This window comes from Schistocerca serialis, chromosome 4, assembly GCF_023864345.2.
Source record: "Schistocerca serialis cubense isolate TAMUIC-IGC-003099 chromosome 4, iqSchSeri2.2, whole genome shotgun sequence".
Classification (NCBI taxonomy): Eukaryota; Metazoa; Arthropoda; class Insecta; order Orthoptera; family Acrididae; genus Schistocerca; species Schistocerca serialis.
In genome coordinates, this window is record NC_064641.1 from 35,840,519 (window position 1) to 35,862,346 (window position 21,828).

Consider the following 21,828-nt stretch of genomic DNA (forward strand, 5'->3'; position numbering starts at 1 on the left):
GCGGCGACGAGTCTTGCCCAAAGACGCAGCGTGCGTGGAGGCGCTGCCCGAACGCGTGTGGATGCACCCTCCTACCTCGTAAAGCGCCTACAGCTACTATCACCGTGGGCCGCTGCCGGCGGGCGGGAAGCCGACACAGCGCGGCGTCACGGGCAGCGGCTGTGCGGTGGTGGTGTAATGGTGAGCATAGTTGCCTTCCAAGCAGTTGATCCGGGTTCGATTCCCGGCCACCGCAACGGGCGCAAATTTTTACGTATGAGTATGTGAGCCACGTGCTGTTAAATTAACGTTTTCTTTCCGTCGTTGCTCCACGCAGGCCATCCTGTAGTATGTCCCGACTTGTCCCGACTTTGCTCGGCTGACGCGAAAGCTGACGCTTGGAATTCGCCCTTATCAAGAGGACAGGCGATATAAACGGCTGTGAGAGGTGAGGTGTAGCGAAGTACCAAAACGACAGGCAAACTGCGAAATTTTCTGCTCCTTCTTCTTAAACAAAAAAATAAAAAAAAGAGACGCAGTCGGTAGGACTCGAACCTACGCTCCCAGAGGGAATCTGATTTCTAGTCAGACGCCTTAACCACTCGGCCACGACTGCTCGCAGCCAAAAAGTTCCCTCGAATCGTGAAAACTCAAACCGTTCTGCGCAGTATGTTGACAGGAAACGAACTCCGTGCACTGATTACGGCAGGGCTACCAGCGCTACGAGACGAGCCATTACGGAAGCGTTAAAATCTTCGCCCGGACAGGGACTCGAACCCTGGACCCTTAGGTTAAAAGCCTAATGCTCTACCGACTGAGCTATCCGGGCTCACACTTGTTGGGGGATGGAGCAGCTGCAGGCAATGTGAATAACTGGAACGCGTAATTGCTGGCTTCTGGCGCAACTGGCGACTTCACCGACTTGCCACTGACGCTGGTAGCAGCCCAACAGCGGACCAGTGCCTCTTCTCCCTTTATCCCGGTGCTGACAGTAATTGCATCTCGTGCCTTTTTTCCCCGATTACGCTCGGTTGAAGCTCCGGAAGGAGGGCGACAAACGAGGGTTGGAGGGCCAAAACATGGAGGGTCGTGTGCGCAAAAACTTCGCTTCCGGTACCGGGAATCGAACCCTGGCCTCCTGGGTGAAAGCCAGGTATCCTAGCCACTAGACCACACCGGATTTGCTCGATAAGTGTCAGATTTACTCCCTCTCCTCTGGCATTTCGTGCTGAATCCGGACTCAGTGGTGTTCTCTGTTTGCGAGCATATTTGCGCCTACAGACTGGCATGGCGCACAGCTCGAAACTGACTATTCATTGCTGTTTGCATCATATTTTACTCATAACAGGGGAGGAGAAAGGTCAAAGCTGTACCTTGCCATAGCTGGATGTAAACATTTTGACGCTGAGGCGTGGACTCCTTGTGGATAACAAACGACAATTCAGTTCGTTCCCTAGCAACAGCAACGCCGTTAATTCAGCCATGATGTACAGCAAATTATATGCCCCGGGTGAGGATCGAACTCACGACCTTAAGATTATGAGACTTACGCGCTGCCCACTGCGCTACCGAGGCACGTCTGCAACCAACGTCCCAGGAAACTTGGTAAGCCTCGCATATTAGAGATAGACAGTTTGCGCTTTCTCAAGAATCTGTTGTGTTGCTACACGTGCTTTCCCGAATTGCTAGATTAAACTGCTGCCGCGGCTTTTCCAACGGAAAGCAGCACTGCCTGAGGTTACAGTACATCGCCCTTGCGGCACCTGAACACAGCGGCCTGTAGGGCCAGGCTGACGCTAGAGTTCAGAAATAGCACGCGTCCGTCCAAGTACGGTCTCTTGCGTGCTGCGTGTTTGGTTCTTCTCACAGCGAATCCTGCTATACATTTCTGAGGCTGACGCAGCTCAAACGAGCAATCGGCGCGGCAGCATTATAGCGAGAACAGCAAAACGATGCATCGGCCGGGAATCGAACCCGGGCCGCCCGCGTGGTAGGCGAACAACCTGCCGCTTTTTTTGTTGTTGTTCTCATTTTTTTAGTTGCATTTGTTGGGGGCGGTCGACCGTGCTTCCCGAGCATATTCCAGAGTAGCTGTCTGCAGGGAAAGTGGGATTGCCACCCAACGACGCCGGATACAACCGAAAAAAGTGCTACACACGCGGAGTCCCCCACTACACTGCCTTAAAGCGACCGCTCATCACTATCGTGTGAGTAACCTTGCGGCCGCGGCGACGAGTCTTGCCCAAAGACGCAGCGTGCGTGGAGGCGCTGCCCGAACGCGTGTGGATGCACCCTCCTACCTCGTAAAGCGCCTACAGCTACTATCACCGTGGGCCGCTGCCGGCGGGCGGGAAGCCGACACAGCGCGGCGTCACGGGCAGCGGCTGTGCGGTGGTGGTGTAATGGTGAGCATAGTTGCCTTCCAAGCAGTTGATCCGGGTTCGATTCCCGGCCACCGCAACGGGCGCAAATTTTTACGTATGAGTATGTGAGCCACGTGCTGTTAAATTAACGTTTTCTTTCCGTCGTTGCTCCACGCAGGCCATCCTGTAGTATGTCCCGACTTGTCCCGACTTTGCTCGGCTGACGCGAAAGCTGACGCTTGGAATTCGCCCTTATCAAGAGGACAGGCGATATAAACGGCTGTGAGAGGTGAGGTGTAGCGAAGTACCAAAACGACAGGCAAACTGCGAAATTTTCTGCTCCTTCTTCTTAAACAAAAAAATAAAAAAAAGAGACGCAGTCGGTAGGACTCGAACCTACGCTCCCAGAGGGAATCTGATTTCTAGTCAGACGCCTTAACCACTCGGCCACGACTGCTCGCAGCCAAAAAGTTCCCTCGAATCGTGAAAACTCAAACCGTTCTGCGCAGTATGTTGACAGGAAACGAACTCCGTGCACTGATTACGGCAGGGCTACCAGCGCTACGAGACGAGCCATTACGGAAGCGTTAAAATCTTCGCCCGGACAGGGACTCGAACCCTGGACCCTTAGGTTAAAAGCCTAATGCTCTACCGACTGAGCTATCCGGGCTCACACTTGTTGGGGGATGGAGCAGCTGCAGGCAATGTGAATAACTGGAACGCGTAATTGCTGGCTTCTGGCGCAACTGGCGACTTCACCGACTTGCCACTGACGCTGGTAGCAGCCCAACAGCGGACCAGTGCCTCTTCTCCCTTTATCCCGGTGCTGACAGTAATTGCATCTCGTGCCTTTTTTCCCCGATTACGCTCGGTTGAAGCTCCGGAAGGAGGGCGACAAACGAGGGTTGGAGGGCCAAAACATGGAGGGTCGTGTGCGCAAAAACTTCGCTTCCGGTACCGGGAATCGAACCCTGGCCTCCTGGGTGAAAGCCAGGTATCCTAGCCACTAGACCACACCGGATTTGCTCGATAAGTGTCAGATTTACTCCCTCTCCTCTGGCATTTCGTGCTGAATCCGGACTCAGAGGTGTTCTCTGTTTGCGAGCATATTTGCGCCTACAGACTGGCATGGCGCACAGCTCGAAACTGACTATTCATTGCTGTTTGCATCATATTTTACTCATAACAGGGGAGGAGAAAGGTCAAAGCTGTACCTTGCCATAGCTGGATGTAAACATTTTGACGCTGAGGCGTGGACTCCTTGTGGATAACAAACGACAATTCAGTTCGTTCCCTAGCAACAGCAACGCCGTTAATTCAGCCATGATGTACAGCAAATTATATGCCCCGGGTGAGGATCGAACTCACGACCTTAAGATTATGAGACTTACGCGCTGCCCACTGCGCTACCGAGGCACGTCTGCAACCAACGTCCCAGGAAACTTGGTAAGCCTCGCATATTAGAGATAGACAGTTTGCGCTTTCTCAAGAATCTGTTGTGTTGCTACACGTGCTTTCCCGAATTGCTAGATTAAACTGCTGCCGCGGCTTTTCCAACGGAAAGCAGCACTGCCTGAGGTTACAGTACATCGCCCTTGCGGCACCTGAACACAGCGGCCTGTAGGGCCAGGCTGACGCTAGAGTTCAGAAATAGCACGCGTCCGTCCAAGTACGGTCTCTTGCGTGCTGCGTGTTTGGTTCTTCTCACAGCGAATCCTGCTATACATTTCTGAGGCTGACGCAGCTCAAACGAGCAATCGGCGCGGCAGCATTATAGCGAGAACAGCAAAACGATGCATCGGCCGGGAATCGAACCCGGGCCGCCCGCGTGGTAGGCGAACAACCTGCCGCTTTTTTTGTTGTTGTTCTCATTTTTTTAGTTGCATTTGTTGGGGGCGGTCGACCGTGCTTCCCGAGCATATTCCAGAGTAGCTGTCTGCAGGGAAAGTGGGATTGCCACCCAACGACGCCGGATACAACCGAAAAAAGTGCTACACACGCGGAGTCCCCCACTACACTGCCTTAAAGCGACCGCTCATCACTATCGTGTGAGTAACCTTGCGGCCGCGGCGACGAGTCTTGCCCAAAGACGCAGCGTGCGTGGAGGCGCTGCCCGAACGCGTGTGGATGCACCCTCCTACCTCGTAAAGCGCCTACAGCTACTATCACCGTGGGCCGCTGCCGGCGGGCGGGAAGCCGACACAGCGCGGCGTCACGGGCAGCGGCTGTGCGGTGGTGGTGTAATGGTGAGCATAGTTGCCTTCCAAGCAGTTGATCCGGGTTCGATTCCCGGCCACCGCAACGGGCGCAAATTTTTACGTATGAGTATGTGAGCCACGTGCTGTTAAATTAACGTTTTCTTTCCGTCGTTGCTCCACGCAGGCCATCCTGTAGTATGTCCCGACTTGTCCCGACTTTGCTCGGCTGACGCGAAAGCTGACGCTTGGAATTCGCCCTTATCAAGAGGACAGGCGATATAAACGGCTGTGAGAGGTGAGGTGTAGCGAAGTACCAAAACGACAGGCAAACTGCGAAATTTTCTGCTCCTTCTTCTTAAACAAAAAAATAAAAAAAAGAGACGCAGTCGGTAGGACTCGAACCTACGCTCCCAGAGGGAATCTGATTTCTAGTCAGACGCCTTAACCACTCGGCCACGACTGCTCGCAGCCAAAAAGTTCCCTCGAATCGTGAAAACTCAAACCGTTCTGCGCAGTATGTTGACAGGAAACGAACTCCGTGCACTGATTACGGCAGGGCTACCAGCGCTACGAGACGAGCCATTACGGAAGCGTTAAAATCTTCGCCCGGACAGGGACTCGAACCCTGGACCCTTAGGTTAAAAGCCTAATGCTCTACCGACTGAGCTATCCGGGCTCACACTTGTTGGGGGATGGAGCAGCTGCAGGCAATGTGAATAACTGGAACGCGTAATTGCTGGCTTCTGGCGCAACTGGCGACTTCACCGACTTGCCACTGACGCTGGTAGCAGCCCAACAGCGGACCAGTGCCTCTTCTCCCTTTATCCCGGTGCTGACAGTAATTGCATCTCGTGCCTTTTTTCCCCGATTACGCTCGGTTGAAGCTCCGGAAGGAGGGCGACAAACGAGGGTTGGAGGGCCAAAACATGGAGGGTCGTGTGCGCAAAAACTTCGCTTCCGGTACCGGGAATCGAACCCTGGCCTCCTGGGTGAAAGCCAGGTATCCTAGCCACTAGACCACACCGGATTTGCTCGATAAGTGTCAGATTTACTCCCTCTCCTCTGGCATTTCGTGCTGAATCCGGACTCAGTGGTGTTCTCTGTTTGCGAGCATATTTGCGCCTACAGACTGGCATGGCGCACAGCTCGAAACTGACTATTCATTGCTGTTTGCATCATATTTTACTCATAACAGGGGAGGAGAAAGGTCAAAGCTGTACCTTGCCATAGCTGGATGTAAACATTTTGACGCTGAGGCGTGGACTCCTTGTGGATAACAAACGACAATTCAGTTCGTTCCCTAGCAACAGCAACGCCGTTAATTCAGCCATGATGTACAGCAAATTATATGCCCCGGGTGAGGATCGAACTCACGACCTTAAGATTATGAGACTTACGCGCTGCCCACTGCGCTACCGAGGCACGTCTGCAACCAACGTCCCAGGAAACTTGGTAAGCCTCGCATATTAGAGATAGACAGTTTGCGCTTTCTCAAGAATCTGTTGTGTTGCTACACGTGCTTTCCCGAATTGCTAGATTAAACTGCTGCCGCGGCTTTTCCAACGGAAAGCAGCACTGCCTGAGGTTACAGTACATCGCCCTTGCGGCACCTGAACACAGCGGCCTGTAGGGCCAGGCTGACGCTAGAGTTCAGAAATAGCACGCGTCCGTCCAAGTACGGTCTCTTGCGTGCTGCGTGTTTGGTTCTTCTCACAGCGAATCCTGCTATACATTTCTGAGGCTGACGCAGCTCAAACGAGCAATCGGCGCGGCAGCATTATAGCGAGAACAGCAAAACGATGCATCGGCCGGGAATCGAACCCGGGCCGCCCGCGTGGTAGGCGAACAACCTGCCGCTTTTTTTGTTGTTGTTCTCATTTTTTTAGTTGCATTTGTTGGGGGCGGTCGACCGTGCTTCCCGAGCATATTCCAGAGTAGCTGTCTGCAGGGAAAGTGGGATTGCCACCCAACGACGCCGGATACAACCGAAAAAAGTGCTACACACGCGGAGTCCCCCACTACACTGCCTTAAAGCGACCGCTCATCACTATCGTGTGAGTAACCTTGCGGCCGCGGCGACGAGTCTTGCCCAAAGACGCAGCGTGCGTGGAGGCGCTGCCCGAACGCGTGTGGATGCACCCTCCTACCTCGTAAAGCGCCTACAGCTACTATCACCGTGGGCCGCTGCCGGCGGGCGGGAAGCCGACACAGCGCGGCGTCACGGGCAGCGGCTGTGCGGTGGTGGTGTAATGGTGAGCATAGTTGCCTTCCAAGCAGTTGATCCGGGTTCGATTCCCGGCCACCGCAACGGGCGCAAATTTTTACGTATGAGTATGTGAGCCACGTGCTGTTAAATTAACGTTTTCTTTCCGTCGTTGCTCCACGCAGGCCATCCTGTAGTATGTCCCGACTTGTCCCGACTTTGCTCGGCTGACGCGAAAGCTGACGCTTGGAATTCGCCCTTATCAAGAGGACAGGCGATATAAACGGCTGTGAGAGGTGAGGTGTAGCGAAGTACCAAAACGACAGGCAAACTGCGAAATTTTCTGCTCCTTCTTCTTAAACAAAAAAATAAAAAAAAGAGACGCAGTCGGTAGGACTCGAACCTACGCTCCCAGAGGGAATCTGATTTCTAGTCAGACGCCTTAACCACTCGGCCACGACTGCTCGCAGCCAAAAAGTTCCCTCGAATCGTGAAAACTCAAACCGTTCTGCGCAGTATGTTGACAGGAAACGAACTCCGTGCACTGATTACGGCAGGGCTACCAGCGCTACGAGACGAGCCATTACGGAAGCGTTAAAATCTTCGCCCGGACAGGGACTCGAACCCTGGACCCTTAGGTTAAAAGCCTAATGCTCTACCGACTGAGCTATCCGGGCTCACACTTGTTGGGGGATGGAGCAGCTGCAGGCAATGTGAATAACTGGAACGCGTAATTGCTGGCTTCTGGCGCAACTGGCGACTTCACCGACTTGCCACTGACGCTGGTAGCAGCCCAACAGCGGACCAGTGCCTCTTCTCCCTTTATCCCGGTGCTGACAGTAATTGCATCTCGTGCCTTTTTTCCCCGATTACGCTCGGTTGAAGCTCCGGAAGGAGGGCGACAAACGAGGGTTGGAGGGCCAAAACATGGAGGGTCGTGTGCGCAAAAACTTCGCTTCCGGTACCGGGAATCGAACCCTGGCCTCCTGGGTGAAAGCCAGGTATCCTAGCCACTAGACCACACCGGATTTGCTCGATAAGTGTCAGATTTACTCCCTCTCCTCTGGCATTTCGTGCTGAATCCGGACTCAGTGGTGTTCTCTGTTTGCGAGCATATTTGCGCCTACAGACTGGCATGGCGCACAGCTCGAAACTGACTATTCATTGCTGTTTGCATCATATTTTACTCATAACAGGGGAGGAGAAAGGTCAAAGCTGTACCTTGCCATAGCTGGATGTAAACATTTTGACGCTGAGGCGTGGACTCCTTGTGGATAACAAACGACAATTCAGTTCGTTCCCTAGCAACAGCAACGCCGTTAATTCAGCCATGATGTACAGCAAATTATATGCCCCGGGTGAGGATCGAACTCACGACCTTAAGATTATGAGACTTACGCGCTGCCCACTGCGCTACCGAGGCACGTCTGCAACCAACGTCCCAGGAAACTTGGTAAGCCTCGCATATTAGAGATAGACAGTTTGCGCTTTCTCAAGAATCTGTTGTGTTGCTACACGTGCTTTCCCGAATTGCTAGATTAAACTGCTGCCGCGGCTTTTCCAACGGAAAGCAGCACTGCCTGAGGTTACAGTACATCGCCCTTGCGGCACCTGAACACAGCGGCCTGTAGGGCCAGGCTGACGCTAGAGTTCAGAAATAGCACGCGTCCGTCCAAGTACGGTCTCTTGCGTGCTGCGTGTTTGGTTCTTCTCACAGCGAATCCTGCTATACATTTCTGAGGCTGACGCAGCTCAAACGAGCAATCGGCGCGGCAGCATTATAGCGAGAACAGCAAAACGATGCATCGGCCGGGAATCGAACCCGGGCCGCCCGCGTGGTAGGCGAACAACCTGCCGCTTTTTTTGTTGTTGTTCTCATTTTTTTAGTTGCATTTGTTGGGGGCGGTCGACCGTGCTTCCCGAGCATATTCCAGAGTAGCTGTCTGCAGGGAAAGTGGGATTGCCACCCAACGACGCCGGATACAACCGAAAAAAGTGCTACACACGCGGAGTCCCCCACTACACTGCCTTAAAGCGACCGCTCATCACTATCGTGTGAGTAACCTTGCGGCCGCGGCGACGAGTCTTGCCCAAAGACGCAGCGTGCGTGGAGGCGCTGCCCGAACGCGTGTGGATGCACCCTCCTACCTCGTAAAGCGCCTACAGCTACTATCACCGTGGGCCGCTGCCGGCGGGCGGGAAGCCGACACAGCGCGGCGTCACGGGCAGCGGCTGTGCGGTGGTGGTGTAATGGTGAGCATAGTTGCCTTCCAAGCAGTTGATCCGGGTTCGATTCCCGGCCACCGCAACGGGCGCAAATTTTTACGTATGAGTATGTGAGCCACGTGCTGTTAAATTAACGTTTTCTTTCCGTCGTTGCTCCACGCAGGCCATCCTGTAGTATGTCCCGACTTGTCCCGACTTTGCTCGGCTGACGCGAAAGCTGACGCTTGGAATTCGCCCTTATCAAGAGGACAGGCGATATAAACGGCTGTGAGAGGTGAGGTGTAGCGAAGTACCAAAACGACAGGCAAACTGCGAAATTTTCTGCTCCTTCTTCTTAAACAAAAAAATAAAAAAAAGAGACGCAGTCGGTAGGACTCGAACCTACGCTCCCAGAGGGAATCTGATTTCTAGTCAGACGCCTTAACCACTCGGCCACGACTGCTCGCAGCCAAAAAGTTCCCTCGAATCGTGAAAACTCAAACCGTTCTGCGCAGTATGTTGACAGGAAACGAACTCCGTGCACTGATTACGGCAGGGCTACCAGCGCTACGAGACGAGCCATTACGGAAGCGTTAAAATCTTCGCCCGGACAGGGACTCGAACCCTGGACCCTTAGGTTAAAAGCCTAATGCTCTACCGACTGAGCTATCCGGGCTCACACTTGTTGGGGGATGGAGCAGCTGCAGGCAATGTGAATAACTGGAACGCGTAATTGCTGGCTTCTGGCGCAACTGGCGACTTCACCGACTTGCCACTGACGCTGGTAGCAGCCCAACAGCGGACCAGTGCCTCTTCTCCCTTTATCCCGGTGCTGACAGTAATTGCATCTCGTGCCTTTTTTCCCCGATTACGCTCGGTTGAAGCTCCGGAAGGAGGGCGACAAACGAGGGTTGGAGGGCCAAAACATGGAGGGTCGTGTGCGCAAAAACTTCGCTTCCGGTACCGGGAATCGAACCCTGGCCTCCTGGGTGAAAGCCAGGTATCCTAGCCACTAGACCACACCGGATTTGCTCGATAAGTGTCAGATTTACTCCCTCTCCTCTGGCATTTCGTGCTGAATCCGGACTCAGTGGTGTTCTCTGTTTGCGAGCATATTTGCGCCTACAGACTGGCATGGCGCACAGCTCGAAACTGACTATTCATTGCTGTTTGCATCATATTTTACTCATAACAGGGGAGGAGAAAGGTCAAAGCTGTACCTTGCCATAGCTGGATGTAAACATTTTGACGCTGAGGCGTGGACTCCTTGTGGATAACAAACGACAATTCAGTTCGTTCCCTAGCAACAGCAACGCCGTTAATTCAGCCATGATGTACAGCAAATTATATGCCCCGGGTGAGGATCGAACTCACGACCTTAAGATTATGAGACTTACGCGCTGCCCACTGCGCTACCGAGGCACGTCTGCAACCAACGTCCCAGGAAACTTGGTAAGCCTCGCATATTAGAGATAGACAGTTTGCGCTTTCTCAAGAATCTGTTGTGTTGCTACACGTGCTTTCCCGAATTGCTAGATTAAACTGCTGCCGCGGCTTTTCCAACGGAAAGCAGCACTGCCTGAGGTTACAGTACATCGCCCTTGCGGCACCTGAACACAGCGGCCTGTAGGGCCAGGCTGACGCTAGAGTTCAGAAATAGCACGCGTCCGTCCAAGTACGGTCTCTTGCGTGCTGCGTGTTTGGTTCTTCTCACAGCGAATCCTGCTATACATTTCTGAGGCTGACGCAGCTCAAACGAGCAATCGGCGCGGCAGCATTATAGCGAGAACAGCAAAACGATGCATCGGCCGGGAATCGAACCCGGGCCGCCCGCGTGGTAGGCGAACAACCTGCCGCTTTTTTTGTTGTTGTTCTCATTTTTTTAGTTGCATTTGTTGGGGGCGGTCGACCGTGCTTCCCGAGCATATTCCAGAGTAGCTGTCTGCAGGGAAAGTGGGATTGCCACCCAACGACGCCGGATACAACCGAAAAAAGTGCTACACACGCGGAGTCCCCCACTACACTGCCTTAAAGCGACCGCTCATCACTATCGTGTGAGTAACCTTGCGGCCGCGGCGACGAGTCTTGCCCAAAGACGCAGCGTGCGTGGAGGCGCTGCCCGAACGCGTGTGGATGCACCCTCCTACCTCGTAAAGCGCCTACAGCTACTATCACCGTGGGCCGCTGCCGGCGGGCGGGAAGCCGACACAGCGCGGCGTCACGGGCAGCGGCTGTGCGGTGGTGGTGTAATGGTGAGCATAGTTGCCTTCCAAGCAGTTGATCCGGGTTCGATTCCCGGCCACCGCAACGGGCGCAAATTTTTACGTATGAGTATGTGAGCCACGTGCTGTTAAATTAACGTTTTCTTTCCGTCGTTGCTCCACGCAGGCCATCCTGTAGTATGTCCCGACTTGTCCCGACTTTGCTCGGCTGACGCGAAAGCTGACGCTTGGAATTCGCCCTTATCAAGAGGACAGGCGATATAAACGGCTGTGAGAGGTGAGGTGTAGCGAAGTACCAAAACGACAGGCAAACTGCGAAATTTTCTGCTCCTTCTTCTTAAACAAAAAAATAAAAAAAAGAGACGCAGTCGGTAGGACTCGAACCTACGCTCCCAGAGGGAATCTGATTTCTAGTCAGACGCCTTAACCACTCGGCCACGACTGCTCGCAGCCAAAAAGTTCCCTCGAATCGTGAAAACTCAAACCGTTCTGCGCAGTATGTTGACAGGAAACGAACTCCGTGCACTGATTACGGCAGGGCTACCAGCGCTACGAGACGAGCCATTACGGAAGCGTTAAAATCTTCGCCCGGACAGGGACTCGAACCCTGGACCCTTAGGTTAAAAGCCTAATGCTCTACCGACTGAGCTATCCGGGCTCACACTTGTTGGGGGATGGAGCAGCTGCAGGCAATGTGAATAACTGGAACGCGTAATTGCTGGCTTCTGGCGCAACTGGCGACTTCACCGACTTGCCACTGACGCTGGTAGCAGCCCAACAGCGGACCAGTGCCTCTTCTCCCTTTATCCCGGTGCTGACAGTAATTGCATCTCGTGCCTTTTTTCCCCGATTACGCTCGGTTGAAGCTCCGGAAGGAGGGCGACAAACGAGGGTTGGAGGGCCAAAACATGGAGGGTCGTGTGCGCAAAAACTTCGCTTCCGGTACCGGGAATCGAACCCTGGCCTCCTGGGTGAAAGCCAGGTATCCTAGCCACTAGACCACACCGGATTTGCTCGATAAGTGTCAGATTTACTCCCTCTCCTCTGGCATTTCGTGCTGAATCCGGACTCAGTGGTGTTCTCTGTTTGCGAGCATATTTGCGCCTACAGACTGGCATGGCGCACAGCTCGAAACTGACTATTCATTGCTGTTTGCATCATATTTTACTCATAACAGGGGAGGAGAAAGGTCAAAGCTGTACCTTGCCATAGCTGGATGTAAACATTTTGACGCTGAGGCGTGGACTCCTTGTGGATAACAAACGACAATTCAGTTCGTTCCCTAGCAACAGCAACGCCGTTAATTCAGCCATGATGTACAGCAAATTATATGCCCCGGGTGAGGATCGAACTCACGACCTTAAGATTATGAGACTTACGCGCTGCCCACTGCGCTACCGAGGCACGTCTGCAACCAACGTCCCAGGAAACTTGGTAAGCCTCGCATATTAGAGATAGACAGTTTGCGCTTTCTCAAGAATCTGTTGTGTTGCTACACGTGCTTTCCCGAATTGCTAGATTAAACTGCTGCCGCGGCTTTTCCAACGGAAAGCAGCACTGCCTGAGGTTACAGTACATCGCCCTTGCGGCACCTGAACACAGCGGCCTGTAGGGCCAGGCTGACGCTAGAGTTCAGAAATAGCACGCGTCCGTCCAAGTACGGTCTCTTGCGTGCTGCGTGTTTGGTTCTTCTCACAGCGAATCCTGCTATACATTTCTGAGGCTGACGCAGCTCAAACGAGCAATCGGCGCGGCAGCATTATAGCGAGAACAGCAAAACGATGCATCGGCCGGGAATCGAACCCGGGCCGCCCGCGTGGTAGGCGAACAACCTGCCGCTTTTTTTGTTGTTGTTCTCATTTTTTTAGTTGCATTTGTTGGGGGCGGTCGACCGTGCTTCCCGAGCATATTCCAGAGTAGCTGTCTGCAGGGAAAGTGGGATTGCCACCCAACGACGCCGGATACAACCGAAAAAAGTGCTACACACGCGGAGTCCCCCACTACACTGCCTTAAAGCGACCGCTCATCACTATCGTGTGAGTAACCTTGCGGCCGCGGCGACGAGTCTTGCCCAAAGACGCAGCGTGCGTGGAGGCGCTGCCCGAACGCGTGTGGATGCACCCTCCTACCTCGTAAAGCGCCTACAGCTACTATCACCGTGGGCCGCTGCCGGCGGGCGGGAAGCCGACACAGCGCGGCGTCACGGGCAGCGGCTGTGCGGTGGTGGTGTAATGGTGAGCATAGTTGCCTTCCAAGCAGTTGATCCGGGTTCGATTCCCGGCCACCGCAACGGGCGCAAATTTTTACGTATGAGTATGTGAGCCACGTGCTGTTAAATTAACGTTTTCTTTCCGTCGTTGCTCCACGCAGGCCATCCTGTAGTATGTCCCGACTTGTCCCGACTTTGCTCGGCTGACGCGAAAGCTGACGCTTGGAATTCGCCCTTATCAAGAGGACAGGCGATATAAACGGCTGTGAGAGGTGAGGTGTAGCGAAGTACCAAAACGACAGGCAAACTGCGAAATTTTCTGCTCCTTCTTCTTAAACAAAAAAATAAAAAAAAGAGACGCAGTCGGTAGGACTCGAACCTACGCTCCCAGAGGGAATCTGATTTCTAGTCAGACGCCTTAACCACTCGGCCACGACTGCTCGCAGCCAAAAAGTTCCCTCGAATCGTGAAAACTCAAACCGTTCTGCGCAGTATGTTGACAGGAAACGAACTCCGTGCACTGATTACGGCAGGGCTACCAGCGCTACGAGACGAGCCATTACGGAAGCGTTAAAATCTTCGCCCGGACAGGGACTCGAACCCTGGACCCTTAGGTTAAAAGCCTAATGCTCTACCGACTGAGCTATCCGGGCTCACACTTGTTGGGGGATGGAGCAGCTGCAGGCAATGTGAATAACTGGAACGCGTAATTGCTGGCTTCTGGCGCAACTGGCGACTTCACCGACTTGCCACTGACGCTGGTAGCAGCCCAACAGCGGACCAGTGCCTCTTCTCCCTTTATCCCGGTGCTGACAGTAATTGCATCTCGTGCCTTTTTTCCCCGATTACGCTCGGTTGAAGCTCCGGAAGGAGGGCGACAAACGAGGGTTGGAGGGCCAAAACATGGAGGGTCGTGTGCGCAAAAACTTCGCTTCCGGTACCGGGAATCGAACCCTGGCCTCCTGGGTGAAAGCCAGGTATCCTAGCCACTAGACCACACCGGATTTGCTCGATAAGTGTCAGATTTACTCCCTCTCCTCTGGCATTTCGTGCTGAATCCGGACTCAGTGGTGTTCTCTGTTTGCGAGCATATTTGCGCCTACAGACTGGCATGGCGCACAGCTCGAAACTGACTATTCATTGCTGTTTGCATCATATTTTACTCATAACAGGGGAGGAGAAAGGTCAAAGCTGTACCTTGCCATAGCTGGATGTAAACATTTTGACGCTGAGGCGTGGACTCCTTGTGGATAACAAACGACAATTCAGTTCGTTCCCTAGCAACAGCAACGCCGTTAATTCAGCCATGATGTACAGCAAATTATATGCCCCGGGTGAGGATCGAACTCACGACCTTAAGATTATGAGACTTACGCGCTGCCCACTGCGCTACCGAGGCACGTCTGCAACCAACGTCCCAGGAAACTTGGTAAGCCTCGCATATTAGAGATAGACAGTTTGCGCTTTCTCAAGAATCTGTTGTGTTGCTACACGTGCTTTCCCGAATTGCTAGATTAAACTGCTGCCGCGGCTTTTCCAACGGAAAGCAGCACTGCCTGAGGTTACAGTACATCGCCCTTGCGGCACCTGAACACAGCGGCCTGTAGGGCCAGGCTGACGCTAGAGTTCAGAAATAGCACGCGTCCGTCCAAGTACGGTCTCTTGCGTGCTGCGTGTTTGGTTCTTCTCACAGCGAATCCTGCTATACATTTCTGAGGCTGACGCAGCTCAAACGAGCAATCGGCGCGGCAGCATTATAGCGAGAACAGCAAAACGATGCATCGGCCGGGAATCGAACCCGGGCCGCCCGCGTGGTAGGCGAACAACCTGCCGCTTTTTTTGTTGTTGTTCTCATTTTTTTAGTTGCATTTGTTGGGGGCGGTCGACCGTGCTTCCCGAGCATATTCCAGAGTAGCTGTCTGCAGGGAAAGTGGGATTGCCACCCAACGACGCCGGATACAACCGAAAAAAGTGCTACACACGCGGAGTCCCCCACTACACTGCCTTAAAGCGACCGCTCATCACTATCGTGTGAGTAACCTTGCGGCCGCGGCGACGAGTCTTGCCCAAAGACGCAGCGTGCGTGGAGGCGCTGCCCGAACGCGTGTGGATGCACCCTCCTACCTCGTAAAGCGCCTACAGCTACTATCACCGTGGGCCGCTGCCGGCGGGCGGGAAGCCGACACAGCGCGGCGTCACGGGCAGCGGCTGTGCGGTGGTGGTGTAATGGTGAGCATAGTTGCCTTCCAAGCAGTTGATCCGGGTTCGATTCCCGGCCACCGCAACGGGCGCAAATTTTTACGTATGAGTATGTGAGCCACGTGCTGTTAAATTAACGTTTTCTTTCCGTCGTTGCTCCACGCAGGCCATCCTGTAGTATGTCCCGACTTGTCCCGACTTTGCTCGGCTGACGCGAAAGCTGACGCTTGGAATTCGCCCTTATCAAGAGGACAGGCGATATAAACGGCTGTGAGAGGTGAGGTGTAGCGAAGTACCAAAACGACAGGCAAACTGCGAAATTTTCTGCTCCTTCTTCTTAAACAAAAAAATAAAAAAAAGAGACGCAGTCGGTAGGACTCGAACCTACGCTCCCAGAGGGAATCTGATTTCTAGTCAGACGCCTTAACCACTCGGCCACGACTGCTCGCAGCCAAAAAGTTCCCTCGAATCGTGAAAACTCAAACCGTTCTGCGCAGTATGTTGACAGGAAACGAACTCCGTGCACTGATTACGGCAGGGCTACCAGCGCTACGAGACGAGCCATTACGGAAGCGTTAAAATCTTCGCCCGGACAGGGACTCGAACCCTGGACCCTTAGGTTAAAAGCCTAATGCTCTACCGACTGAGCTATCCGGGCTCACACTTGTTGGGGGATGGAGCAGCTGCAGGCAATGTGAATAACTGGAACGCGTAATTGCTGGCTTCTGGCGCAACTGGCGACTTCACCGACTTGCCACTGACGCTGGTAGCAGCCCAACAGCGGACCAGTGCCTCTTCTCCCTTTATCCCGGTGCTGACAGTAATTGCATCTCGTGCCTTTTTTCCCCGATTACGCTCGGTTGAAGCTCCGGAAGGAGGGCGACAAACGAGGGTTGGAGGGCCAAAACATGGAGGGTCGTGTGCGCAAAAACTTCGCTTCCGGTACCGGGAATCGAACCCTGGCCTCCTGGGTGAAAGCCAGGTATCCTAGCCACTAGACCACACCGGATTTGCTCGATAAGTGTCAGATTTACTCCCTCTCCTCTGGCATTTCGTGCTGAATCCGGACTCAGTGGTGTTCTCTGTTTGCGAGCATATTTGCGCCTACAGACTGGCATGGCGCACAGCTCGAAACTGACTATTCATTGCTGTTTGCATCATATTTTACTCATAACAGGGGAGGAGAAAGGTCAAAGCTGTACCTTGCCATAGCTGGATGTAAACATTTTGACGCTGAGGCGTGGACTCCTTGTGGATAACAAACGACAATTCAGTTCGTTCCCTAGCAACAGCAACGCCGTTAATTCAGCCATGATGTACAGCAAATTATATGCCCCGGGTGAGGATCGAACTCACGACCTTAAGATTATGAGACTTACGCGCTGCCCACTGCGCTACCGAGGCACGTCTGCAACCAACGTCCCAGGAAACTTGGTAAGCCTCGCATATTAGAGATAGACAGTTTGCGCTTTCTCAAGAATCTGTTGTGTTGCTACACGTGCTTTCCCGAATTGCTAGATTAAACTGCTGCCGCGGCTTTTCCAACGGAAAGCAGCACTGCCTGAGGTTACAGTACATCGCCCTTGCGGCACCTGAACACAGCGGCCTGTAGGGCCAGGCTGACGCTAGAGTTCAGAAATAGCACGCGTCCGTCCAAGTACGGTCTCTTGCGTGCTGCGTGTTTGGTTCTTCTCACAGCGAATCCTGCTATACATTTCTGAGGCTGACGCAGCTCAAACGAGCAATCGGCGCGGCAGCATTATAGCGAGAACAGCAAAACGATGCATCGGCCGGGAATCGAACCCGGGCCGCCCGCGTGGTAGGCGAACAACCTGCCGCTTTTTTTGTTGTTGTTCTCATTTTTTTAGTTGCATTTGTTGGGGGCGGTCGACCGTGCTTCCCGAGCATATTCCAGAGTAGCTGTCTGCAGGGAAAGTGGGATTGCCACCCAACGACGCCGGATACAACCGAAAAAAGTGCTACACACGCGGAGTCCCCCACTACACTGCCTTAAAGCGACCGCTCATCACTATCGTGTGAGTAACCTTGCGGCCGCGGCGACGAGTCTTGCCCAAAGACGCAGCGTGCGTGGAGGCGCTGCCCGAACGCGTGTGGATGCACCCTCCTACCTCGTAAAGCGCCTACAGCTACTATCACCGTGGGCCGCTGCCGGCGGGCGGGAAGCCGACACAGCGCGGCGTCACGGGCAGCGGCTGTGCGGTGGTGGTGTAATGGTGAGCATAGTTGCCTTCCAAGCAGTTGATCCGGGTTCGATTCCCGGCCACCGCAACGGGCGCAAATTTTTACGTATGAGTATGTGAGCCACGTGCTGTTAAATTAACGTTTTCTTTCCGTCGTTGCTCCACGCAGGCCATCCTGTAGTATGTCCCGACTTGTCCCGACTTTGCTCGGCTGACGCGAAAGCTGACGCTTGGAATTCGCCCTTATCAAGAGGACAGGCGATATAAACGGCTGTGAGAGGTGAGGTGTAGCGAAGTACCAAAACGACAGGCAAACTGCGAAATTTTCTGCTCCTTCTTCTTAAACAAAAAAATAAAAAAAAGAGACGCAGTCGGTAGGACTCGAACCTACGCTCCCAGAGGGAATCTGATTTCTAGTCAGACGCCTTAACCACTCGGCCACGACTGCTCGCAGCCAAAAAGTTCCCTCGAATCGTGAAAACTCAAACCGTTCTGCGCAGTATGTTGACAGGAAACGAACTCCGTGCACTGATTACGGCAGGGCTACCAGCGCTACGAGACGAGCCATTACGGAAGCGTTAAAATCTTCGCCCGGACAGGGACTCGAACCCTGGACCCTTAGGTTAAAAGCCTAATGCTCTACCGACTGAGCTATCCGGGCTCACACTTGTTGGGGGATGGAGCAGCTGCAGGCAATGTGAATAACTGGAACGCGTAATTGCTGGCTTCTGGCGCAACTGGCGACTTCACCGACTTGCCACTGACGCTGGTAGCAGCCCAACAGCGGACCAGTGCCTCTTCTCCCTTTATCCCGGTGCTGACAGTAATTGCATCTCGTGCCTTTTTTCCCCGATTACGCTCGGTTGAAGCTCCGGAAGGAGGGCGACAAACGAGGGTTGGAGGGCCAAAACATGGAGGGTCGTGTGCGCAAAAACTTCGCTTCCGGTACCGGGAATCGAACCCTGGCCTCCTGGGTGAAAGCCAGGTATCCTAGCCACTAGACCACACCGGATTTGCTCGATAAGTGTCAGATTTACTCCCTCTCCTCTGGCATTTCGTGCTGAATCCGGACTCAGTGGTGTTCTCTGTTTGCGAGCATATTTGCGCCTACAGACTGGCATGGCGCACAGCTCGAAACTGACTATTCATTGCTGTTTGCATCATATTTTACTCATAACAGGGGAGGAGAAAGGTCAAAGCTGTACCTTGCCATAGCTGGATGTAAACATTTTGACGCTGAGGCGTGGACTCCTTGTGGATAACAAACGACAATTCAGTTCGTTCCCTAGCAACAGCAACGCCGTTAATTCAGCCATGATGTACAGCAAATTATATGCCCCGGGTGTGGATCGAACTCACGACCTTAAGATCATGAGACTTACGCGCTGCCCACTGCGCTACCGAGGCACGTCTGCAACCAACGTCCCAGGAAACTTGGTAAGCCTCGCATATTAGAGATAGACAGTTTGCGCTTTCTCAAGAATCTGTTGTGTTGCTACACGTGCTTTCCCGAATTGCTAGATTAAACTGCTGCCGCGGCTTTTCCAACGGAAAGCAGCACTGCCTGAGGTTACAGTACATCGCCCTTGCGGCACCTGAACACAGCGGCCTGTAGGGCCAGGCTGACGCTAGAGTTCAGAAATAGCACGCGTCCGTCCAAGTACGGTCTCTTGCGTGCTGCGTGTTTGGTTCTTCTCACAGCGAATCCTGCTATACATTTCTGAGGCTGACGCAGCTCAAACGAGCAATCGGCGCGGCAGCATTATAGCGAGAACAGCAAAACGATGCATCGGCCGGGAATCGAACCCGGGCCGCCCGCGTGGTAGGCGAACAACCTGCCGCTTTTTTTGTTGTTGTTCTCATTTTTTTAGTTGCATTTGTTGGGGGCGGTCGACCGTGCTTCCCGAGCATATTCCAGAGTAGCTGTCTGCAGGGAAAGTGGGATTGCCACCCAACGACGCCGGATACAACCGAAAAAAGTGCTACACACGCGGAGTCCCCCACTACACTGCCTTAAAGCGACCGCTCATCACTATCGTGTGAGTAACCTTGCGGCCGCGGCGACGAGTCTTGCCCAAAGACGCAGCGTGCGTGGAGGCGCTGCCCGAACGCGTGTGGATGCACCCTCCTACCTCGTAAAGCGCCTACAGCTACTATCACCGTGGGCCGCTGCCGGCGGGCGGGAAGCCGACACAGCGCGGCGTCACGGGCAGCGGCTGTGCGGTGGTGGTGTAATGGTGAGCATAGTTGCCTTCCAAGCAGTTGATCCGGGTTCGATTCCCGGCCACCGCAACGGGCGCAAATTTTTACGTATGAGTATGTGAGCCACGTGCTGTTAAATTAACGTTTTCTTTCCGTCGTTGCTCCACGCAGGCCATCCTGTAGTATGTCCCGACTTGTCCCGACTTTGCTCGGCTGACGCGAAAGCTGACGCTTGGAATTCGCCCTTATCAAGAGGACAGGCGATATAAACGGCTGTGAGAGGTGAGGTGTAGCGAAGTACCAAAACGACAGGCAAACTGCGAAATTTTCTGCTCCTTCTTCTTAAACAAAAAAATAAAAAAAAGAGACGCAGTCGGTAGGACTCGAACCTACGCTCCCAGAGGGAATCTGATTTCTAGTCAGACGCCTTAACCACTCGGCCACGACTGCTCGCAGCCAAAAAGTTCCCTCGAATCGTGAAAACTCAAACCGTTCTGCGCAGTATGTTGACAGGAAACGAACTCCGTGCACTGATTACGGCAGGGCTACCAGCGCTACGAGACGAGCCATTACGGAAGCGTTAAAATCTTCGCCCGGACAGGGACTCGAACCCTGGACCCTTAGGTTAAAAGCCTAATGCTCTACCGACTGAGCTATCCGGGCTCACACTTGTTGGGGGATGGAGCAGCTGCAGGCAATGTGAATAACTGGAACGCGTAATTGCTGGCTTCTGGCGCAACTGGCGACTTCACCGACTTGCCACTGACGCTGGTAGCAGCCCAACAGCGGACCAGTGCCTCTTCTCCCTTTATCCCGGTGCTGACAGTAATTGCATCTCGTGCCTTTTTTCCCCGATTACGCTCGGTTGAAGCTCCGGAAGGAGGGCGACAAACGAGGGTTGGAGGGCCAAAACATGGAGGGTCGTGTGCGCAAAAACTTCGCTTCCGGTACCGGGAATCGAACCCTGGCCTCCTGGGTGAAAGCCAGGTATCCTAGCCACTAGACCACACCGGATTTGCTCGATAAGTGTCAGATTTACTCCCTCTCCTCTGGCATTTCGTGCTGAATCCAGACTCAGTGGTGTTCTCTGTTTGCGAGCATATTTGCGCCTACAGACTGGCATGGCGCACAGCTCGAAACTGACTATTCATTGCTGTTTGCATCATATTTTACTCATAACAGGGGAGGAGAAAGGTCAAAGCTGTACCTTGCCATAGCTGGATGTAAACATTTTGACGCTGAGGCGTGGACTCCTTGTGGATAACAAACGACAATTCAGTTCGTTCCCTAGCAACAGCAACGCCGTTAATTCAGCCATGATGTACAGCAAATTATATGCCCCGGGTGAGGATCGAACTCACGACCTTAAGATTATGAGACTTACGCGCTGCCCACTGCGCTACCGAGGCACGTCTGCAACCAACGTCCCAGGAAACTTGGTAAGCCTCGCATATTAGAGATAGACAGTTTGCGCTTTCTCAAGAATCTGTTGTGTTGCTACACGTGCTTTCCCGAATTGCTAGATTAAACTGCTGCCGCGGCTTTTCCAACGGAAAGCAGCACTGCCTGAGGTTACAGTACATCGCCCTTGCGGCACCTGAACACAGCGGCCTGTAGGGCCAGGCTGACGCTAGAGTTCAGAAATAGCACGCGTCCGTCCAAGTACGGTCTCTTGCGTGCTGCGTGTTTGGTTCTTCTCACAGCGAATCCTGCTATACATTTCTGAGGCTGACGCAGCTCAAACGAGCAATCGGCGCGGCAGCATTATAGCGAGAACAGCAAAACGATGCATCGGCCGGGAATCGAACCCGGGCCGCCCGCGTGGTAGGCGAACAACCTGCCGCTTT

General features: G+C 53.6%; 50 non-coding genes across 50 annotated transcripts; 10 read left to right on the plus strand and 40 right to left on the minus strand.

Annotated features, from left to right (window-relative positions):
• Positions 1–163: 163 nt before the first annotated feature.
• Positions 164–235, plus strand: Trnag-ucc (transfer RNA glycine (anticodon UCC)). Its single transcript has one exon. It is a non-coding gene; the product is annotated as a tRNA-Gly (tRNA).
• A 278-nt stretch (positions 236–513) lies between these two features.
• Positions 514–595, minus strand: Trnas-aga (transfer RNA serine (anticodon AGA)). The gene has a single exon. It is a non-coding gene; the product is annotated as a tRNA-Ser (tRNA).
• A 140-nt stretch (positions 596–735) lies between these two features.
• On the minus strand, positions 736–808 carry Trnak-uuu (transfer RNA lysine (anticodon UUU)). The gene has a single exon. It is a non-coding gene; the product is annotated as a tRNA-Lys (tRNA).
• A 279-nt stretch (positions 809–1,087) lies between these two features.
• On the minus strand, positions 1,088–1,159 carry Trnae-uuc (transfer RNA glutamic acid (anticodon UUC)). Its single transcript has one exon. It is a non-coding gene; the product is annotated as a tRNA-Glu (tRNA).
• A 322-nt stretch (positions 1,160–1,481) lies between these two features.
• Positions 1,482–1,554, minus strand: Trnam-cau (transfer RNA methionine (anticodon CAU)). Its single transcript has one exon. It is a non-coding gene; the product is annotated as a tRNA-Met (tRNA).
• Positions 1,555–2,367: 813 nt separating this feature from the next.
• On the plus strand, positions 2,368–2,439 carry Trnag-ucc (transfer RNA glycine (anticodon UCC)). Its single transcript has one exon. It is a non-coding gene; the product is annotated as a tRNA-Gly (tRNA).
• Positions 2,440–2,717: 278 nt separating this feature from the next.
• Positions 2,718–2,799, minus strand: Trnas-aga (transfer RNA serine (anticodon AGA)). The gene has a single exon. It is a non-coding gene; the product is annotated as a tRNA-Ser (tRNA).
• Positions 2,800–2,939: 140 nt separating this feature from the next.
• Trnak-uuu (transfer RNA lysine (anticodon UUU)) lies at positions 2,940–3,012 on the minus strand. Its single transcript has one exon. It is a non-coding gene; the product is annotated as a tRNA-Lys (tRNA).
• Positions 3,013–3,291: 279 nt separating this feature from the next.
• Trnae-uuc (transfer RNA glutamic acid (anticodon UUC)) lies at positions 3,292–3,363 on the minus strand. Its single transcript has one exon. It is a non-coding gene; the product is annotated as a tRNA-Glu (tRNA).
• A 322-nt stretch (positions 3,364–3,685) lies between these two features.
• Trnam-cau (transfer RNA methionine (anticodon CAU)) lies at positions 3,686–3,758 on the minus strand. Its single transcript has one exon. It is a non-coding gene; the product is annotated as a tRNA-Met (tRNA).
• Positions 3,759–4,571: 813 nt separating this feature from the next.
• Positions 4,572–4,643, plus strand: Trnag-ucc (transfer RNA glycine (anticodon UCC)). The gene has a single exon. It is a non-coding gene; the product is annotated as a tRNA-Gly (tRNA).
• Positions 4,644–4,921: 278 nt separating this feature from the next.
• On the minus strand, positions 4,922–5,003 carry Trnas-aga (transfer RNA serine (anticodon AGA)). Its single transcript has one exon. It is a non-coding gene; the product is annotated as a tRNA-Ser (tRNA).
• A 140-nt stretch (positions 5,004–5,143) lies between these two features.
• On the minus strand, positions 5,144–5,216 carry Trnak-uuu (transfer RNA lysine (anticodon UUU)). Its single transcript has one exon. It is a non-coding gene; the product is annotated as a tRNA-Lys (tRNA).
• A 279-nt stretch (positions 5,217–5,495) lies between these two features.
• Trnae-uuc (transfer RNA glutamic acid (anticodon UUC)) lies at positions 5,496–5,567 on the minus strand. The gene has a single exon. It is a non-coding gene; the product is annotated as a tRNA-Glu (tRNA).
• A 322-nt stretch (positions 5,568–5,889) lies between these two features.
• Trnam-cau (transfer RNA methionine (anticodon CAU)) lies at positions 5,890–5,962 on the minus strand. Its single transcript has one exon. It is a non-coding gene; the product is annotated as a tRNA-Met (tRNA).
• Positions 5,963–6,775: 813 nt separating this feature from the next.
• Trnag-ucc (transfer RNA glycine (anticodon UCC)) lies at positions 6,776–6,847 on the plus strand. Its single transcript has one exon. It is a non-coding gene; the product is annotated as a tRNA-Gly (tRNA).
• A 278-nt stretch (positions 6,848–7,125) lies between these two features.
• Positions 7,126–7,207, minus strand: Trnas-aga (transfer RNA serine (anticodon AGA)). Its single transcript has one exon. It is a non-coding gene; the product is annotated as a tRNA-Ser (tRNA).
• Positions 7,208–7,347: 140 nt separating this feature from the next.
• On the minus strand, positions 7,348–7,420 carry Trnak-uuu (transfer RNA lysine (anticodon UUU)). The gene has a single exon. It is a non-coding gene; the product is annotated as a tRNA-Lys (tRNA).
• Positions 7,421–7,699: 279 nt separating this feature from the next.
• On the minus strand, positions 7,700–7,771 carry Trnae-uuc (transfer RNA glutamic acid (anticodon UUC)). Its single transcript has one exon. It is a non-coding gene; the product is annotated as a tRNA-Glu (tRNA).
• A 322-nt stretch (positions 7,772–8,093) lies between these two features.
• Trnam-cau (transfer RNA methionine (anticodon CAU)) lies at positions 8,094–8,166 on the minus strand. The gene has a single exon. It is a non-coding gene; the product is annotated as a tRNA-Met (tRNA).
• An 813-nt stretch (positions 8,167–8,979) lies between these two features.
• On the plus strand, positions 8,980–9,051 carry Trnag-ucc (transfer RNA glycine (anticodon UCC)). Its single transcript has one exon. It is a non-coding gene; the product is annotated as a tRNA-Gly (tRNA).
• Positions 9,052–9,329: 278 nt separating this feature from the next.
• Positions 9,330–9,411, minus strand: Trnas-aga (transfer RNA serine (anticodon AGA)). The gene has a single exon. It is a non-coding gene; the product is annotated as a tRNA-Ser (tRNA).
• Positions 9,412–9,551: 140 nt separating this feature from the next.
• Positions 9,552–9,624, minus strand: Trnak-uuu (transfer RNA lysine (anticodon UUU)). The gene has a single exon. It is a non-coding gene; the product is annotated as a tRNA-Lys (tRNA).
• Positions 9,625–9,903: 279 nt separating this feature from the next.
• Positions 9,904–9,975, minus strand: Trnae-uuc (transfer RNA glutamic acid (anticodon UUC)). Its single transcript has one exon. It is a non-coding gene; the product is annotated as a tRNA-Glu (tRNA).
• A 322-nt stretch (positions 9,976–10,297) lies between these two features.
• On the minus strand, positions 10,298–10,370 carry Trnam-cau (transfer RNA methionine (anticodon CAU)). Its single transcript has one exon. It is a non-coding gene; the product is annotated as a tRNA-Met (tRNA).
• An 813-nt stretch (positions 10,371–11,183) lies between these two features.
• On the plus strand, positions 11,184–11,255 carry Trnag-ucc (transfer RNA glycine (anticodon UCC)). Its single transcript has one exon. It is a non-coding gene; the product is annotated as a tRNA-Gly (tRNA).
• A 278-nt stretch (positions 11,256–11,533) lies between these two features.
• Trnas-aga (transfer RNA serine (anticodon AGA)) lies at positions 11,534–11,615 on the minus strand. Its single transcript has one exon. It is a non-coding gene; the product is annotated as a tRNA-Ser (tRNA).
• Positions 11,616–11,755: 140 nt separating this feature from the next.
• On the minus strand, positions 11,756–11,828 carry Trnak-uuu (transfer RNA lysine (anticodon UUU)). Its single transcript has one exon. It is a non-coding gene; the product is annotated as a tRNA-Lys (tRNA).
• Positions 11,829–12,107: 279 nt separating this feature from the next.
• Positions 12,108–12,179, minus strand: Trnae-uuc (transfer RNA glutamic acid (anticodon UUC)). Its single transcript has one exon. It is a non-coding gene; the product is annotated as a tRNA-Glu (tRNA).
• Positions 12,180–12,501: 322 nt separating this feature from the next.
• Trnam-cau (transfer RNA methionine (anticodon CAU)) lies at positions 12,502–12,574 on the minus strand. The gene has a single exon. It is a non-coding gene; the product is annotated as a tRNA-Met (tRNA).
• Positions 12,575–13,387: 813 nt separating this feature from the next.
• On the plus strand, positions 13,388–13,459 carry Trnag-ucc (transfer RNA glycine (anticodon UCC)). Its single transcript has one exon. It is a non-coding gene; the product is annotated as a tRNA-Gly (tRNA).
• Positions 13,460–13,737: 278 nt separating this feature from the next.
• On the minus strand, positions 13,738–13,819 carry Trnas-aga (transfer RNA serine (anticodon AGA)). Its single transcript has one exon. It is a non-coding gene; the product is annotated as a tRNA-Ser (tRNA).
• Positions 13,820–13,959: 140 nt separating this feature from the next.
• Trnak-uuu (transfer RNA lysine (anticodon UUU)) lies at positions 13,960–14,032 on the minus strand. The gene has a single exon. It is a non-coding gene; the product is annotated as a tRNA-Lys (tRNA).
• A 279-nt stretch (positions 14,033–14,311) lies between these two features.
• On the minus strand, positions 14,312–14,383 carry Trnae-uuc (transfer RNA glutamic acid (anticodon UUC)). Its single transcript has one exon. It is a non-coding gene; the product is annotated as a tRNA-Glu (tRNA).
• Positions 14,384–14,705: 322 nt separating this feature from the next.
• Positions 14,706–14,778, minus strand: Trnam-cau (transfer RNA methionine (anticodon CAU)). The gene has a single exon. It is a non-coding gene; the product is annotated as a tRNA-Met (tRNA).
• An 813-nt stretch (positions 14,779–15,591) lies between these two features.
• On the plus strand, positions 15,592–15,663 carry Trnag-ucc (transfer RNA glycine (anticodon UCC)). Its single transcript has one exon. It is a non-coding gene; the product is annotated as a tRNA-Gly (tRNA).
• A 278-nt stretch (positions 15,664–15,941) lies between these two features.
• On the minus strand, positions 15,942–16,023 carry Trnas-aga (transfer RNA serine (anticodon AGA)). The gene has a single exon. It is a non-coding gene; the product is annotated as a tRNA-Ser (tRNA).
• Positions 16,024–16,163: 140 nt separating this feature from the next.
• Positions 16,164–16,236, minus strand: Trnak-uuu (transfer RNA lysine (anticodon UUU)). Its single transcript has one exon. It is a non-coding gene; the product is annotated as a tRNA-Lys (tRNA).
• Positions 16,237–16,515: 279 nt separating this feature from the next.
• Trnae-uuc (transfer RNA glutamic acid (anticodon UUC)) lies at positions 16,516–16,587 on the minus strand. Its single transcript has one exon. It is a non-coding gene; the product is annotated as a tRNA-Glu (tRNA).
• A 322-nt stretch (positions 16,588–16,909) lies between these two features.
• On the minus strand, positions 16,910–16,982 carry Trnam-cau (transfer RNA methionine (anticodon CAU)). Its single transcript has one exon. It is a non-coding gene; the product is annotated as a tRNA-Met (tRNA).
• An 813-nt stretch (positions 16,983–17,795) lies between these two features.
• Trnag-ucc (transfer RNA glycine (anticodon UCC)) lies at positions 17,796–17,867 on the plus strand. Its single transcript has one exon. It is a non-coding gene; the product is annotated as a tRNA-Gly (tRNA).
• Positions 17,868–18,145: 278 nt separating this feature from the next.
• Positions 18,146–18,227, minus strand: Trnas-aga (transfer RNA serine (anticodon AGA)). The gene has a single exon. It is a non-coding gene; the product is annotated as a tRNA-Ser (tRNA).
• A 140-nt stretch (positions 18,228–18,367) lies between these two features.
• On the minus strand, positions 18,368–18,440 carry Trnak-uuu (transfer RNA lysine (anticodon UUU)). Its single transcript has one exon. It is a non-coding gene; the product is annotated as a tRNA-Lys (tRNA).
• Positions 18,441–18,719: 279 nt separating this feature from the next.
• Positions 18,720–18,791, minus strand: Trnae-uuc (transfer RNA glutamic acid (anticodon UUC)). Its single transcript has one exon. It is a non-coding gene; the product is annotated as a tRNA-Glu (tRNA).
• A 322-nt stretch (positions 18,792–19,113) lies between these two features.
• Trnam-cau (transfer RNA methionine (anticodon CAU)) lies at positions 19,114–19,186 on the minus strand. The gene has a single exon. It is a non-coding gene; the product is annotated as a tRNA-Met (tRNA).
• Positions 19,187–19,999: 813 nt separating this feature from the next.
• Positions 20,000–20,071, plus strand: Trnag-ucc (transfer RNA glycine (anticodon UCC)). The gene has a single exon. It is a non-coding gene; the product is annotated as a tRNA-Gly (tRNA).
• A 278-nt stretch (positions 20,072–20,349) lies between these two features.
• On the minus strand, positions 20,350–20,431 carry Trnas-aga (transfer RNA serine (anticodon AGA)). The gene has a single exon. It is a non-coding gene; the product is annotated as a tRNA-Ser (tRNA).
• Positions 20,432–20,571: 140 nt separating this feature from the next.
• On the minus strand, positions 20,572–20,644 carry Trnak-uuu (transfer RNA lysine (anticodon UUU)). Its single transcript has one exon. It is a non-coding gene; the product is annotated as a tRNA-Lys (tRNA).
• Positions 20,645–20,923: 279 nt separating this feature from the next.
• Trnae-uuc (transfer RNA glutamic acid (anticodon UUC)) lies at positions 20,924–20,995 on the minus strand. The gene has a single exon. It is a non-coding gene; the product is annotated as a tRNA-Glu (tRNA).
• A 322-nt stretch (positions 20,996–21,317) lies between these two features.
• Trnam-cau (transfer RNA methionine (anticodon CAU)) lies at positions 21,318–21,390 on the minus strand. Its single transcript has one exon. It is a non-coding gene; the product is annotated as a tRNA-Met (tRNA).
• Positions 21,391–21,828: the final 438 nt, after the last annotated feature.